At 47.3% G+C, this 17,952-nt stretch overlaps 1 protein-coding gene across 7 annotated transcripts in view; it reads left to right on the top strand.

The window, feature by feature from the left end:
• The first annotated feature begins 10,786 nt into the window (after window positions 1-10,786).
• Window positions 10,787-17,952, top strand: part of LOC119931560 (sodium/nucleoside cotransporter 1-like) — a 41,647-nt gene continuing 34,481 nt past the window's right edge. The window contains exons 1-2 of one of the 7 annotated variants that reach the window (XM_038750325.1): window positions 10,787-10,886; window positions 11,115-11,195. The gene's annotated coding sequence lies outside the window, so the exon portion shown is untranslated. Of the gene's footprint in view, window positions 10,887-10,920; window positions 10,985-11,114; window positions 11,196-15,422; window positions 15,589-17,952 lie in introns of those variants that run through there. The other 6 variants (XM_038750326.1, XM_038750327.1, XM_038750330.1 and 3 more) reach the window with 6 other exon arrangements.

Below are 17,952 nucleotides of genomic sequence, written 5' to 3' on the forward strand. Positions count from 1 at the left end.
AATATGGGGTTCATTCGTTCATTCAATTGTATTTATTGAGAACTTACTGTGTGCAGAGCACTGTACTAAGTGCTTGGGAAGCACAAATCGGCAACACGTAGAGATGATCCTTACCCAACAATGGGCTCACAGTCTAGAAGGGGGAGACAGACAACAAAATAAAACAAGTAGACAGGAGTTAATACCATCAGAATAAATAGGATTATAGCTGCATATATATCATTAATCAAATAGAGTAATAAAGAGGGCTCAGTATGGGAAGGCCTCCTGGAGGAGGTGAGCTCTCAATAGGGCTTTGAAGGGAGGAAGAGAGCTAGTTTGGTGGATGTGGGGAGGGAGGGAATTCCAGGCCAGAGGTGGGACGTGGGTCAGGGGTCGACGGCGGGACAGGCGAGAACGAGGTACAGTGAGGAAGTTAGCGGCAGAGGAGCGGAGGGTGCGGGCTGGGCTGGAGAAGGAGAGAAGGGAGGTGAGGTAGGAGCGGGCGAGGTGACGGAGAGCCTCGAAGCCGAGAGTGAAGAGTTTTTGCTTGATTCGACTGGAGATTTTTGAGGAGCGGAGTGACATGCCCAGAGCATTTCTGTACAAAGATAATCCAGGCAGCAGAGTGAAGTATAGACTGAAGAAGTGAGAGACAGGAGGATGGGAGATCAGAGAGGGGGCTGGTGCAGTAATACAGTCGGGATTGGATGAGAGATGGAACCAGTAAGGTAGCGGTTTGGATGGAGATGAAAAGGTGGATCTCGGCGATGTTGTGGAGGTGAGACCGGCAGGTTTTGGTGACGGGTTGGAAGCAGACAAGCTGGGGACAAAAGTCTGAAAATGGGATGGTCACTTTGAAGCTTTCCCCCCCGGGTACCGGAACCAAGCTGGGGAACCAGACTGCTAGGAAACCGCAGGGTGGGGGAATATGTCTGTTCATTGTTATATTGCACTCTCCCAAGCTCAGTACAGTACTCTGCCCACAGTAAGCACTTAAAAAATAGGATTGATTGAATGAATGAATGGGGGCAGAATTGGGGAGCAAGGCAGTTTATTGATAGGCATTGCCTTCCCTGAGCTCCGCAGGCATCGCTTCCATCTCCGTTCAGTCAATCAATCCATCAGTGTTAATTATCAAGTGCTTCCTTTGTGCAGCATACTGTAGCAAGCTCTTCAGACTAAGCCTCCATAACATCTTTTTTTCTCCGAAGTTCACCAAGGGTGGTTACAAGAAATTTTTAACCACTGTGCACTTCCTGAATGACAAACATTTCTTCAACCCAACCGCAAAACAGTAACAGATGGGGAGGGGGGAGGGGGCGTAATGACCATAAGAGGAAGGGGCACAGGAGGAAAAAGGAAGTGGGGTTTCGGTGTGGGGGTGAGAATGAATCTGGCAAACATACATGGCAGCGTGGCAGCGAGCACCCACAGAGCTGGTGTTCCCAGCACCAATTTGCATTTCGCCAACTGTGTCCGTTCAGTTGTGTGTCATTTCCCCGGGGGAGACGCTGAGGGGACTGCAGGGGCCAAGTCCTGCACACCAAGGTTTATCTTGGGGGTTCCATTCTTCGGCAGCTCTCCCCTCGTCACAGCCTCCACCCAGCCCCCCAACCCTCACCCCCCAATTCCCCATAGCACTAGACCCAAAGAGAATTACCGACTGTCCCATCTGACCTCCTTCCTCTTTCCGCACTTCCCCGAGAGTCACGGCTGGAACTGTCCATTTGGGGAAATAGTATCTTCCTTTGTCTCTAGAGAAGCAGCGTGGCTCAGTGGAAAGAGCACGGGCTTTGGAGTCAGAGGGCATGGGTTCAAATCCCCACTCCGCCAATTGTCAGCTGGGTGACTTTGGGCCAGTCACTTAACTTCTCTGTGCCTCAGTTCCCTCATCTGTAAAATGGGGATTAAGACTGTGAGCCCCACGTGGGACAACCTGGTCACTTTGTAACATCCCCAGTGCTTAGAACAGTGCTTTGCACATAGTAAACACTTAACAAATGCCATCATTATTATTATTATTTGACTGGGAAGTTGGAATGGGCATCACAGAAAGAATCCATCAATTAGCTGTAGGCACTAAACCTCTACATGTGGAATAATAATTATGGTATTTGTTAAGCGCTTACTACGTGCCAGGCACTGTACTAAGTGCTGAGAAGCACCGTGGCCTAGTGGAAAGAGCACGAGCTTGGGAGTCAGAGGACCTGGGTTCTAATCATGGCTCTGCCTCTTACCTGTTGTGGGACCTTGGGCAAGTCACTTCACTCTTCAGTGCCTCAGTTCCCTCATCTGAAAAATGGGGACCTGTGCTCCCTCCTCCTTAGAATGTGAGTCCATGTGGGATTTGATTATAATAATAATAATAATGGCATTTGTTAAGTGCTTACTATGTGCAAAGCACTGTTCTAAGCCCTGGGGGGGATAGAAGGTGATCAGGTTGTCCAATGGGGGGCTCACAGTCTTAATCCCCATTTTACAGATGAGGTAACTGAGGCTCAGAGAAGTTAAGTGACTTGCCCAAGGTCACACAGGCGACGTGGTGGAGTTGGGATTCGAACCCATGACCTCTGACTCCAAAGCTCGTGCTCTTTCCACTGAGCCACGCTGCTTCTCTATCTTGTATTACCTTGTATCTACCCCAGCGCTTAGTATAGTGTTAAAGTAAGCACTTAGAAAATACCACAATTATTATTACTGTAAGATCTTTGATCTATGGACTCTGATGCCATCTGATGATTCCAGAGGTGTATATATAAGCTTTGCCCCATAAAGTTGGGCAACCCACTGGGAGGCAGTAGCATTTCAGGTCTTGCGTGGAGCACAATAACTGGAGAAACCAGAAATCAGTGAGTAAGAAACATTTTAAAATATGTTTTTTGTGTCTGGGAGAAAGTAGCACCGCCACTGCTGTTCTGTGGTCCCCTTGGACCTTAACCCAAAACTAGCTTTGGCCCATTGTACTTTGGTTTCTGGCCTGAGCAGCCCCGTCTCAAAGGCCGACCTGAGTCCATGCGGAAGTCTGTCTCGTGCCAGTTTCCAGTGACACTCTGACTGACAAAATCAATAACTGCAGAGTGTTAACTCCTGGATTTATGAGCCTTACGATTTTGGGGAAAATTTGGTTGAAATTGCTCTGTGTTTCATAATTTGATGTGGTCAGCTTGGCCTTAAAAGTGACACTAAGCCACTCAGGGCTGGTTTCCCAAAGAATAGGCTGCAGGAACCTCAGGGTGACCCCAGAGATGGGAAGTGACCTGCGCTGACCTGGAATGGATCGATCAATCAATCAATCAGTGGAATTTCTTGAGCTCCTACTTTGTGCCTAAACGCCTTACTAAGTGCATGGCACAGTAAATACTATTACTACTACCATCTCAAGAGTGACAATTCACACATTCCCTACCTTCAGTGGGGAGTCAAATAATAATTTGCAGATAGCAAAAAGAGAAAGAAGAACAAGTCTGTAGCAGGAAGTAGTACAAATATATCAGTGTGACATCCTTGAATCCATAATTGAATGTGCAAGAAAATATATAAATGAATAAGTATGTGCATGAAGACTGAGGTTAGAAATTAAATACAAAAGAGCTAAGGGTGAATGTCGGGCTGATGTAATTGTGGTATTGTGGTGTAATCAGGGAAAATGGGAAGTTTGTAGGAGATGGGTTTTAGATGGGGGAGAACTGTGGCCTGGTGTATTCGTTTGATAGGAGGGAAACCTAGACTGGTGGAACAGCATGAGGAAGGGATCAGTGGCGGAAATGTTGACAGCAAGGTACAGCTAGAAGGTGACGTAGGGAGGAACGAAAATTGCAAGCTAGGGAGAAGTGAGTGAAGCAGAGAGCTGATATGTAAGATGGAGACAGTTGGTAGACAGCCTTGAGGCCAATAGAAAGGAGCTTCTACTTGATGTAGGGAGAGATGGATAGCTGTTAGATATTTTTGAGGAATAGGAAGATGAGTCCCAAGAGCTGCTTCAATAATAACAACAATACTAATAATTATGGTATTTGTTAAGTGCTTATTTTGTGTCAGACAATGTACTAAGGAGAAGCAGCGTGGCTCAGTGGAAAGAGCACGGGCTTTGGAGTCAGAGGTCATGGGTTCAAATCCCAGCTCTGCCAATGGTCAGCTGTGTGACTTTGGGCAACTCACTTCACTTCTCTGGGCCTCAGTTCCCTCATCTGTAAAATGGGGATTAAGACTGTGAGCCCCCCGTGGGACAACCTGATCACCTTGTAACCCCCCCAGTGCTTAGAACAGTGCTTTGCACATAGTAAGTGCTTAACAAATACCATCATTATTATTACTAAGCACTGGGGTGGATACAAGCAAATCGGGTTAGACACAGTCTCTGTCCCACGTGGGTCTCACAGTTTCAATCCCCATTTTACAGATGAAGTAACTGAGGCCCAGAAAAGTGAAGTGACTTGCCCAAGAACACACAGCAGACAAGTGGCGGATCCAGGACAAGGAGACCAGAAGGTTGCTACAATAGTCTATTTGGGATGTAATAATAATAATAATAATAATGGTATTTGTTAAGTGCTTACTATGTGCAAACCACTGTTCTAAGCTCTGGGGAGGTTACAAGGTGATCAGGTTGTCCCACGGGGGGCTCACAGCTTTAATCCCCATTTTACAGATGAGGTAACTGAGGCACAGAGAGGTTAAGTGACTTGCCCAAAGTCACACAGCTGACAGCTGGCGGAGCCGGGATTTGAACCCATGACCTCTGACTCCAAAGCCCGGGCTCTTTCCACTGAGCCACGCTGCTTCTCCAATATGACAAAAACTTGGACCAGGATGATAGCTTTTTGAGTAGACAGAAAAGGGGCAGATCCAGGGGCAGATTTTATTTTGTTAGTATGTTTGGTTTTGTTCTCTGTCTCCCCTTTTAGACTGTGAGCCCACTGTTGGGTAGGGACTGTCTCTATGTGTTGCCAATTTGTACTTCCCAAGCGCTTAGTACAGTGCTCTGAACATAGTAAGTGCTCAATAAATACGATTGATGATGATGATGATGATCCAGGATATGTTACACAGGAAAAATCAGCAAGATTTAGCAGTTGATTGAATGTGAAGTCTGACAGATTGTGGGGAGTCAAGGATGGCGTCAAGCTGGTGGGCTTTTGGAAGGAGGGTGGGGTGATCAGAAGAGATACAAAAGTGAGGAGGAGGATTGGGTTATGAAGCAGCCCGGCCTAGTGGAAAGAGCATGGGCCCGTGAGTCAGAGGTCATGGGTTCTAATCACAGCTCTGCCACAGTCTACTGTGTGACTTTGGGAAAGTCACTTAACTTCTCTGGGCCTCTGTTACCACATCTGTCAAATGGACATCAAGATTGAGACACCCCCCACCCCCAAGAGGGACATGGACTGTGTCCAACCTGATTATCGTCTCTCCTTATTGCTGAATTGTACTTTCCAAGTGCTTAGTACAGTGCTCTGCACACAGTAAGCACTCAGTAAATAGGATTGAATGAATGAATGAATGATCTTGTGCTTGGGCACATAGTAAGCGCTTAACAAATACCACAATTGAAAAGCAGCGTGGCTCAGTGGAAAGAGCCCGGGCTTGGGAGTCAGAGGTCATGGGTTCAAATCCCGGCTCAGCCGCTTGTCAGCTGTGTGACTTTGGGCAAGTCACTTAACTTCTCCGTGCCTCAGTTACCTCATCTGTAAAATGGGGATTAAGACTGTGAGCCCCATGTGGGACAGACAACCTGATCACCTTGTATCCTCCCCAGTGCTTAGAACAGTGCTTTGCACATAGTAAGTGCTTAACAAATGCCATCATTATTATTATTATTCTTATTATGAAGGGGAGATGAGTTTGGACATGTTGAATTTGAGGTTCTGGTGGAGCATCCACATGACGATGTCTTGGAGGAAGAAGAAGGAGATATGGGATTGCAGATTTGGTAAGAGATGGGGACTGGAGAGGGAGATTTGAGAGTCATTTCAATCAATCAATCAATCGTATTTATTGAGTGCTTACTATGTGCAGAGCACTGTACTAAGCGCTTGGGAAGTACAAATTGGCAACATATAGAGACAGTCCCTACCCAACAGTGGGCTCACAGTCTAAAAGGGGGAGGCAGAGAACAAAACCAAACATACTTACAAAATAAAATAAATAGAATAGATATGTACAAATAAAATAAATAAATAGAGTAATAAATATGTACAAACATATATACATATGTACAGGTGCTGTGGGGAAGGGAAGGAGGTAAGATGGGGGGGATGGAGAGGGGGGCGAGGGGGAGAGGAAGGAAGGGGCTCAGTATGGGAAGGCCTCCTGGAGGAGGTGAGCTCTCAGCAGAGCCTTGAAGGGAGGAAGAGAGCTAGCTGCGGATGGGCAGAGGGAGGGCATTCCAGGCCCGGGGGATGACGTGGGCCGGGGGTCGATGGCAGGGAGAAAGCTCAGCTCCCCCCAAAAAAGTGCAGAGCAAGAAGAATAGGTGACCGAGGACAGAGCTCTGTGGAGCATCCATCTACACCCACTCCCTTGGAGAACTCATTCGCTCCCATGGCTTCAACTACCGTCTCGATGCAGTTGGAACCCAAATCTCCATCTCCAGCCCCGATCTCTCTCCCTCTCTGCAGGCCTTTCCCATCCCGGCCATTCCCACCTCTGAAGCCGGATCTCGAGGTTTGGCTCAGCGCTTAGAACAGTGCCCAGCGCTTAGAACAGTGCTTTGCACATAGTAAGCGCTTAACAAAGCCCTACTGAGAGCTCACCTCCTCCAGTAGGCCTTCCCAGACTGAGGCCTTCTTTCCTCTCCCCCTCCTCTCCCTCCCCACCCCCCTGCCTTACCTCCTTCCCCTCCCCACAGCACCTGTATATATGTATATATGTTTGTACAGATTTATTACTCTGTTTATTTACTTGTACATATTTATTCTATTTATTTTATTTTGTTAATATGTTTTGTTGTGTTGTCTGTCTCCCCCTTCTAGATTGTGAGCCCGCTGTTGGGTAGGGATCATCTCTACATGTTGCCAACTTGTACTTCCCAAGCGCTTAGTACAGTGCTGTACACAGTAAGTGCTCAATAAATACGACTGACTGAATGAATGAATGAATTTCCTCCTGCCTTCAAGACATTCCTACGTGGATGTCCTCCTGTCACCTTAAGCTTAACATATCCAAAACGGAACTCCTTATCTTCCCACCCATATCCTGTCCTCCCCGACTTTCCCATCACTGTAGATAGTACCACCATACTTCCTGTCTCACAAGCCCAAAGAGCTTGAGAGAAGCTGGCTCAGTGGAAAGAGCCCGGGCTTGGGAGTCAGAGGTCACGGGTTCTAATTCCGACTCCACCACTTGTTAGCTGTGTGACCTTGGGCAAGCCACTTAACTTCTCTGTGCCTCAGTTACCTCATCTATAAAATGGGGATTAAGACTGTGAACCCCCCGTGGGACAACCTTGATTACCTTGTATCCCCCCCAGTGCTTAGAACAGTGTTTGGCACATAGTAAGCACTTAACAAATACCAACATTAGAGACGCAGCATGGCTAAGTAGAAAGAGCATGGACTTTGGAGTCAGAGATCATGGGTTCAAATCCCAACTCTGCCACTTGTCAGCTGTGTGACTTTGGGCAAGTCACTTAACTTCTCTGGACCTCAGTTTCCTCATCTGTAAAATGGGAATTAAGACCGTGAGCCCTAAATGGGACAATCTGATCACCTTATAAACTCCCCAGTGCTTAGAACAGTGCTTTGCACATAGTAAACACTTAATAAATGCCATTATTATTACTAAGCCCAAAACCTTGGTGTTATCCTTGACTCCTCTCTCTCATTCGACCCACATATTCAATCCATCACTAAATCCTGTCGGTTCCACCCTCACAACATAACTAATATCCGTCTTTCCTCTCCATCCAAACTGCTGCCATATTAATACAGTCACTCATCCTACCCCTCCTGGATTACTGCATCAGCCTCCTTGCTGACCTCTGAGCCTCCTGCTTCTCCCCACTCCAGTCCATACTTCACTCTGCTGCCCGGCTCAGTTTTCTATAAAAAACATTCAGGGTTTGCTTCTCCACTCCTCAAAACACTCCCTGGTTGCCCATCCACCTCCGCTTCAGACACAGACTCTTCACCAATGGCTTCAAAGCACTCAATCACCTTGCCCCCTCCTACCTTACCTCGCTGCTCTCCTAGAGAAGCAGCGTGGCTCAGTGGAAAGAGCCCGGGCTTTGGAGTCAGAGGTCATGGGTTCGAATCCCGGCTCTGCCAATTGTCAGCTGTGTGACTTTGGGCAAGTCACTTAACTTCTCTGTGCCTCAGTTCCCTCATCTGCACAATGGGGATGAAGACTGTGAGCCCCCTGTGGGACAACCTGATTGCCTTGTAACCTCCCCAGCGCTTAGAACGGTGCTTTGCACATAGTAAGTGCTTAATAAATGCCATTATTATTATTATTATTACAACCCAGCCTGCATGCTTTGCTTCTCTATTGCTAACCTCACTGTGCCTCGATTTTGTCTATCTCGCTGCCGATTCCTCATCCACATCCTGCCTCTAGCCTGGAATGCCCTCCCTCCTCAAATTTGGCAGACAATGACTCTCCCCACCCTCAAAGCCTTATTGAAGGCACATCTCCTCCAAGAGGCCTTCCCTGACTAACATCCCTTTCCTACTCCCTCTGCGTCACCCTGACCTGCTCTCTTTCATCACCTTTCCCTCCCAGCCCAAAGCACTTATGTACAAACCTGTAATTTATATTAATGTCTGTCTCCCCACTTCTCGACTGTAAACATATTGTGGGCGGGGAATGTGCTTATTGTTGTATTGTACTCTCCCAAGTGCTTAATACAATGCTCTGCACACAGTAAATGCTCAATGAATATGATTGAATGAATGAATTAATTAATTGAGGGATGAGATGTGGAAGAAGAGCCAGCCAAGGGGAATGAGAAGGCGCAGTCAGAGGAACAGGAAGAGAACCAGCTGAGTATCTTCAGCCAAACCGAACTTTTTCTAGGGCAAGGGAGTTGTCCGCAGTGTCGAAGGCTACTGGGAGGCCAAAGGGGATATGGATGGTGTAGATCCCATTTAACTTTGTTAGGACGTGGTCATTGGTGACCTTGGAGAGAGCCGTCTCAGAGCGAAGGATGCTTTGCCCGCAGTGCAAAATTCATTGATCTTTTGGAAAGAGTAGCAGCTCAATAGAACAACACTAGGGAATGTGGGAGGAGGGACAGAAAACACGGAGTTGGAATAGGAAAAGATGGGGACAAAAGTCTGAAAATAGGACAGTCACTTTGTAGCTAAAACAGGTGGCCCTCTTTGCCCCCAGGTATGGTAAACAAGCTGGGGAACCAGACTGTTGGGCTGAATTGGGGAGCAAGGCAGTTTATTGTTAGGCACCGTGGATAGAGCATGTGCCTGGGAGTTAGAAGGTCATGGGTTCAAATCCCAGATCCACCACTTGTCTGCAGTGTGAACTTTGGGCAAGTCACTTCACTTCTCCGTACCTCAGTTACCTTGTCTATAAAATGGGGATTGAGACTGTGAGCCTCACATGGGACAGGGACTATTTCCAACCATATTTGCTTGTATCCACTCCAGCGCTTAGTAAAGTGCCTGGCACATAATAAGCGCTTAACAAATACCACAGTTATTATTATTATTCATTGCCTTCCCTACCTCTGCAGGCATCATTTGTGCCTCTGCTTAGTCAATCAACCAATCAGTGGTATTTATTACCAGAGAAGCAACATGGCTTGGTGGAAAGAGTGTGGGCTTGGGAGTCAGAGGTCATGGGTTCCAATCCCGGCTCTGTCATTTACCAGCTGTGTGACTTTGGGCAAGTTACTTAACTTCTCTGTGCCTCAGTTACCTCATCTGGAAAATGGGGATTAAGACTGTGAGCCCCATGTGGGACAACCTGATGACCTTGTATCTCCCCCAGTGCTTAGAACAGTGCTTGGCACATAGTAAGCGCTTAACAAATACCAAAATTATTATTATCAAGTGCTTACCGTGTGCAGCACACTGTAGAAAGCCCTTCATACTAAGCCTCCATAACATCTCCATATCCATAATATAACATTACTCTATTTTATTTGTACATATTTATTCTATTTATTTTATTTTGTTAACATGTTTTGTTTTGTTCTCTGTCTCCCCCTTCTAGACTTTGAGCCCACTGTTGGGTAGGGACCGTCTCTATATGTTGCCATCGTGTACTTCCCAAGTGCTTAGTACGGTCCTCTGCGCTCAATAAATACTCTTGAATGAATGAATGAATGAATCTTTTTTTTCTCTCAAGTTCACAAAAGGCGGCTACAAGAAACTTTTAAGCAGTGTGCACTTCCTGAATGACAAACTTTTCTTAAACCCAATCGCAAAACAGTAACACAGATGGGGAGGGAAGAGGGGCAGTAATGACCATAATGGGAGGGGGCACATGGGGTATCAGTGTTGGGGTGGCAGTGAATCTGGGCAATGTATGTGGTGGTATGATGCTCCCAGCAGCGATTGGCGTTTTGCAAACTGTGTCCATTGAGTTGACTTTTACCTGCCGTCATCTACCAGGTGAGATGCCGAGGGGACTGCAGAGGCCATGTCCTGCATTCCAAACTTTATCTTGGAGGTTCCATCCCTTGACAGTTCTCCCCTTGTCACCTCCACCCCCAGCCCTCCAGCACATACCAATTCCCCATTACACTAGGTCCAAACATCATTGCTGACTGTCCCATCTGGTCTCCTTCCTCTTTTCACCCTTCCCTCAGAGTCACAGCTGGAACTGGTCTCCCTTTGTCTCTTTTTGACAGGGAAACTGGAGCACGGGAAGAATCCATAGATCAGTCGGTGATATGCACTGTGTAGATCTCTGACCTGTGGACTCTGATGCCATCTGACAATACCAGAGGGGTAAGCTTTGCCCCATAAAGTTGGGCAACCCACTGGGAGGCGGTAGCATTTCAGGTTTCGCGTGGAGCACGATAACCGGAGAAACCAGAAGTCAGTGAGTAAGAAACATTTTAAGATACTCTTTTGAGTCTGGGGTAAAGTAGCACTGCCACCAATGTTCCCCCTTGGCTCTTAGCCCCAAACTAGCTTTGGCCCTTTGGTTTCTGGCCTGGGCCACCCATCTCACAGGCTGACCTGAATCCATGCAGAGATCTGTCCCGTGCCAGTTTCCAGTGACACTCTGACCGGCAGAGTCAATAACCGCAAAGTGTAAGTACTGGATTTATGAGCCTTGTGATTTGGGGGGGAAATCTGGTTGAAATTGCTCGATGTTTTGTAGTTTGAAGTGGTCAGCTTGGCCTTAAAAGTGACACTAAGCCACTCAGGGCTGGTTTCTCAGAGAATAGGCTTCAAGAACCTCAGGGTGACACCGAAGGTGGGCAGTGATCTGGGTTGACCTGGGTTCTATCAGTCTTTCAATCGAAGAGTGGTATTCCTTGAGCTTCTACTTAGTGCCTAAGCACCCTACTAAGCGCTTGGCACAATAAATGCTATTACTTCTACCACTACCACAACAGTGGCAATTCAAACGCTTCCTACCTTCAAAGGGGAGACGAATAATAATTTGCAGATTGCAAAAGGAGAAGGAAGAGCAAATCGGTAGCAGGAAGTAGTACAAACATAGTGTGACACCCTTGAATTCATGATTGAGCGTGCAAATAAATGTGGGCAAAAGTGTCTACCAATTTTGTTACATTAAACCCTTCCAAGTGCTTAGTACAGTGCTCTGCACACAGTAAGTGCTCAATAAATACCATTGATTAATTGATTGAGAAGCATTTGCATGAGGACTGGGGGTAGAAATTAAATACAACAGGGCTAAGGGCGGATATTGGGATGAAGTAATTGCGGTTTAATCAGGGAAAATAGGAAGTTTGTAGGAGATGGGTTTTAGATGGGGGAGAACTGTGGTCTGGTGTATTTGTGTGATAGGAGGGAGTCCCAGACAGGGGAAACAGCATGAGCAAGACAGCAGAGGTGGAAATGTTGAGAGCAAGGTACAGCTTGAAGGTGATGTAAGCAGGAACGAAAAATGAAAGCTAGGGAGAAGTGAGTGAAGCAGAGAGCTGATATGTAAGATGGAGATGGCTGGTAGCCTTGAGGGCAGTGGAAAGGAGCTTCTACTTGATGTGGGGAGAGACGGATAACCGTTAGATTTTTTTTGAGGAATAGAAAGATGAATCCCAAGAGCTGCTTCCAGAAATTCTCTGAGCAGCAGTGTCAAGAGGCAGAAGGCAAGAAGACTAGAAGGCTACCTGGTATATAATGAAAGCTTGGACCAAGATGTAGCTGTTTGGAAAGGGGGCAGTTCAAGGATATATTATTATGAAGAAATAGAAGTAACATGACCTTGTGGGTTGAGAATGAATCTGGGAATCAAAAGGACCTAGGTTCTAATCACAGCTCCGCCACTTGCCTGTTGTGTGACCTTGGGCAAATCACTTAACTTCTCTGTGCCCCAGTTACCTCATCTGTACAATGGGGATTAAGACTGTGAGCCCCATGTGGAACAACAACTGTGTCCACCCAGATTAACTCATATCTACCCCAGTGCTTTGTACAGTGCCTGCCACACAAGTGCTTAATAAATACCATAAATAAAAAAGGAGACTTGGCAAGATTTAGCAGTCGATCAAACGTGAAGTCTGACATTGTAGGGAGTCAAGGATGGCATCAAGATGGTGGGCTTTTGGAGCAGGGAAAATGGCAGGGTGATCAGAAGAGATAGGAAAGTGAGGAGAAGGTTTAGATTATGGGAGATGAGAAGTTCCGTTTTGGACATGTTGAGTTTGAGGTGTTTGTGGAACATTCACGTGGAGATGTCTTGGAAGAAGGAGGAGATGTGGGATTGTAAATTTGGTAAGAGATGGGGACTGGAGAGGGAAATTTGAGAGTCATTTGCAGGGAGATAGCTGAGCTCCCAAGAAGAGAGTGTAGAATGAGAAGGATGGGAGATCGAGCCCACAGCTCTGTGGGACATCCTCAGTTATGGGACGAGAGGTGGAAGAAGAGCCAGTCAAGTGGAATGCAAAGGAGCAGTCAGAGAGCTAGGAAGAGAAGCAGCTGAGTATCTTCAGCCAAACCAAGGATGGGTAGATTTTTCTAGGCTGAGGGAGTTGTCAGTAGAGTCAAAGGCTACTGGAGGCTAAGGGGGATAAGGATGGTGTAGATCCCACTTAGCTTTGCTAGGAGGAGGTCATTGGTGGCCCTTGGAGAGTGCCATCATAGTGGAATGGGAGGCTAAATCAGATTGTATGGGTCATCAGGAGATTTGGAGGGGAGGATAGCTAGAGATAGAGGTCTCTATTGCCCATTTAAGGGGTCCAGACAGGAACAGGAGCCAGGAGATGGGGCAATAGCTGGAGGGAGTTGTGGGATCTAGAGAGACTTCTTTAATAATAGGGGAGGCTTGAACATGTTTGAGGACAGGGAGAGTGAGAGGTTGAAGAAAGTGGTATGGAAGAGGAGATGAGGAACAACTGTTTTCAAGTGGTATGAGGGGACAGTAAGTCAGTCGCATTTATTGAGTGTTTACTGTGTGCGGAGAGTACGATATAATCATATATCAGACACGTCCCTGCCTAGACGAGCTTACATTCTAGAGGGGGAGACAGACATTAATATAAACAAATTACAAAAATGTATATAAGTGCTATGGTGGGGAGAGGGGGGGATATATCCAGTGCATTGGCTGGGAATTGAACCTGGGCCTCCCGCGTTGAGGCAAGATTTCTACCTCTGAGCCACCAATGCTATTAGAGAGATTCACAGCTACAGTTAGAGGGGGTAGTTTTAGAGAGCAGATGGGACCAGGGGAGTGAGCTGGAGGATAACTCCAGCTCCCCTCCCACCTCTCTCTCCCCCCATTCAAAGACTTCCTGAAGTCACATCTCCTCCAAGAGGCTTTCCCTGACTAAGCCCTCCTTTCCTCTTCTCCCTCTCCCTTCTGCACATCACCCTGACTTGCTCTCTTCATCCATGCCCCCCTCCCAGCCCCAAAGCACTTACCACATATCTATAGTTTATTCATTTATATTAAGGCCCGCCTCCCCCTCTAGACTGCAAATTGGCTGTGGGCAGGGAATGTGTCTGTAGTAATGTTATATTGTACTCTCCCAACTGCTTAGTACAGGGCTCTGCACACAGTAAGTGCTCAATAAATACAACTGATTGACTGAGGGAATCAGATGGCAGGGGTTAACGTGTAAGATGGGTGGCATTGGTTGAGAGCCTTGAAGCTGATCAGGAGGAACATTTGCTTGATGTGGAGAGAAATGGTGTGGGGGATTTGAGGAGAGGGGATGTGAGATGAGGGATGCTCCTCAGTCAACAGTCAGCACATGGTATAAACTGGAGCAGGGAGAGGCTGATGGCTCACCTCCTCCAAGAGGCCTTCCCAGACTAAGCCCCCCTTTTCCTCAGCTCCCCCTCCCTTCTGCATCACCTCGACTCACTCTCTTTGCTCTTTCCCCCCTCTCCTCACCCCGCAGCACTTATGTATGTGTATATCTAAAATTCTATTTATTTATATTGATGCCTGTTTACTTGTTTTGATATGTTTACATCTATAATTCTACTTATTTATATTGGGGTCTGCCTTCCCCCTTCTAGACTATAAGCCCGATGTGGGAAGGGATTGTCTCTATTGCTGAATTGTACTTTCCGAGTGCTTAGTACAGTGCTCTGCACACGGTAAGCGCTCAATAAATATGACTGAATGAATGAATGAATAGCCCAGCGATGACATGACAAAAGTTTGGTCCAGAGAGGTAGGAGTCTGGTGTGGAGAGGAATGGGAGGATGTGGGTAATGTTATTGAGAAAAACCACAGGATGATTCTAATAATAATAATAATTACATAATACTTGTTAACTGTTTACTGTATGTCAAGTACTCTTCTAAGCTCTGGGTAGATACTGACTAATCAAGTCGGACACAGTCCCTGTCCCACATGGGGCTCCTAGTCCCAGTCCCCCATTTTACAGAAGAGATAACTGAGTCACAGAGAAATTAAGTGACTTACCCAAGGCCACACAGCAGACAAGTGGTGGAGCCGGGATTAGACTCAGGTCCTTCAGACTCTCAGGTCCTTGTCCTATCCACTAGACCATAGTAATAATGATGGTATCTATTAAGCGCTTACTATGTGCCAAGCACTGTTCTAAGCACTGGGGTGGATACGAGGTAATCAGGATTTAGAGCAGTTTGAACGTGAGAGATGAAAGATAGTAAGGGGTCAAGGACGACTCCCGGACCGTGAGCTTCCAGGACACGGGCAGAGATGGAAAAGTTTGGAGGAGGAGAGGATTTAGGAAGGAAGAACAGCTTTGGGCGTGTTCAATCTGAGGAGCCTGTGGGACGTCCAAGCGAAGATGGCTTGGTGACAGGAAGAAGTGGAAGATTGTAGGTTAGGCAAGTAGTCGGGGCCAGAGGGGGAGAGCCAAGAGTCGTGTCCTCATCGAGGTCAGAGAGCCAAAGCCGCTGAGCTCACAGGGAGTGGGTGTAGAGTGACATGACAAGGAGACGCGGAACAGACTACAGTTGGGGGCTGGGAGGCGGAAGAGCAGCCAGCGAATGACACTGAGGAGGAACAGTCAAAGAGGTAGGAGGAGAACCAGGTTATTACCGAGCCAGCAATACGCCAGCCTTTAGTAGTGTTGTTTGATTGTCTGTCTCTCCCTCTAGACTGTAAGCTCCTTGTGGGCGGGGATCATGTCTGCCTACTCTCTTGTAGGCCTTTGAGAGCTTAGTATACAGCGGCCAGCACACAGTAAGCGCTCATTAAATACCACCGTTTGAGGGGGTGAGTGCTCCAGAATGTCAAAGGTCAAAGGAGATAAGAATAGAATCGAGTCTATACGCTCCACTCCAGTGGCACAGCTGTGTTTCCTTCTGTACCCGCTATTTAGCGAGATTTACTGGGGCAGCCCAGAAATGGTAGGAGGGTCATTTTTCAGTGTCTGCACAGGAGACCACGAATACTCGGTCCCTGCCGGGATTCACTGTTTCTGCTTGAAAATGACTGATTTACCTTGACAGTGACTGATTGACTGGCCGATTTTTCTCCTCTTATTCGAACCTGCCCCGAATCGGCTCAGAAATCCCTCCCTGCTGCAGGGGGCTGAGATGCAGAGACTTTCAAGAGGTTTCGCTTTGCCTTCTCTCTCCTCTCCCTCTTTCCTCTCCGGACGGGCCGCCTGTTTGGATCTCGGCTTCTAATCCCCTTTCCACCTGTTCTCTCTTTAAAAACAGCCGGTTTTCCCATCCTGGGGCGGGATGAAAGTGGCAGTGAAAACCGTTTCTGTTTAACACAACCCAGAGCACCCAATTGCACGCTCAGGATGGGGAGAGGTAATCAGCAATTATAAAGCCCTTTCAGAAAGATAATGTTAAGTAATGAATAACTCAGACTCACAGAAGTAGCGTATTGGAGAAGAGTTGGGTGGATTCCAGGCAAGCTGTAATAAGGACCCTGCTCCCAGGAGCTAGCCAAACCCTGGCCCCCAACCCCGGATTGGGGAGGTTGGATAGGGGGAACTTCGTGGCTCAGTGGAAAGAGCCCGGGCTTTGGAGTCAGAGGTCATGGGTTCGAATCCTGGCTCCGCCACTTGTCAGCTGTGTGACTTTGGGCAAGTCACTTCACTTCTCTGGGCCTCAGTTCCCTCATCTGGAAAATGGGGTTTAAGTCTGTGAGCCCCACGTGGGACAACTTGATTACCTTGTATGTACCCCAGCGCTTAGAACAGTACTTTGCACAGAGTAAGTGCTTAATAAATGCCATCATCATTATTATTATTATTAACTTTTCAGGGGCTCCAGTGCCCTCCCCACCCCCACAGTATAACCAGGAAGTGAAGCAGGGTGGAGATTGCAAGAAACTTGAAGGAAAAGCTCTGTTGTTCTTTTGCCGGTGGCATATCTCCTCCAGGAAGCTTTTCCTTCTGGCTCCCCCCGCCCTAGTCTGCATTTCCTATTCCTTTTTTTTATGACAGTTGTTAAACAATGTGCCCCAGCTCCGTTCCAAGAGATGGGGAAGATATAAATTAATCAGGCTGGATACAGTCCCGCCCTACATGGGGTTTCACTCACAGTCAAGTTGGATTGGAGGCCAGGTATTGAATCCCCATTTTGCAGTTGAGGAAACTGAGGCCCAGAGCTGTTAATTGACTGGCACAAGGTAACATAGCAGGCAAGTGGCAGAGCCGGGATTAGAACCCACGTCTTCTGGCTCCCAGGCCCGGGCTTTATCCGCTTGGCCTCGCCGCTTCCCCGCTTGTGATGGTTCGGAGAACTTTGGTGGTCCCCTGCCTGCCCTAAAAGCCCTTATATACGTTCATTCATTCATTCAGTCATATTTACTGAGCATCTACTGTGTGCAAAGGCCTGTACTAAGCACTTGGGAAGCAGTGTGGCTTAGTGGAAAGAGCACGGGCTTGGGAGTCAGAGGTCATGGGTTCAAATCCTGGCTCCGCCACTTGTCTGCTGTGTGACTTTGGGCAAGTCACTTAATAATAATAATGGCATTTGTTAAGTGCTTACTATGTGCCAAGCACTGTTCTAAGCCCTGTGGGGGGATACAAGATGTCCCACATGGGGCTCACAGTCTTCATCCCCATTTTACAGATGAGGTAACTGAGGCCCAGAGAAGTTAAGTGACTTGCCCAAAGTCACACAGCTGACAAGTGGCAGAGCTAGGATTAGAACCCGTGACCTCTGGCTCTCAAGCCCATGCTCGTTCCACTGAGACATGCTGCTTCTCAGCTTAACTTCTCTGTGCCTCAGTTACCTCTTATGTAAAATGGGGATGAAGACTGTGAGCCCCATGTGGGACAACCTGATCACCTTGTATCCTCCCCAGAGCTTAGAACAGTGCTTTGCACATAGTAAGTGCTTAACAAATGCCATTATTATTATTATTATTATTACAATACAGCAACGGACACATTCCCTGCCCACAACGAACTCA

Source organism: Tachyglossus aculeatus, chromosome 8 (assembly GCF_015852505.1).
Source record: "Tachyglossus aculeatus isolate mTacAcu1 chromosome 8, mTacAcu1.pri, whole genome shotgun sequence".
Classification (NCBI taxonomy): domain Eukaryota; kingdom Metazoa; phylum Chordata; class Mammalia; order Monotremata; family Tachyglossidae; genus Tachyglossus; species Tachyglossus aculeatus.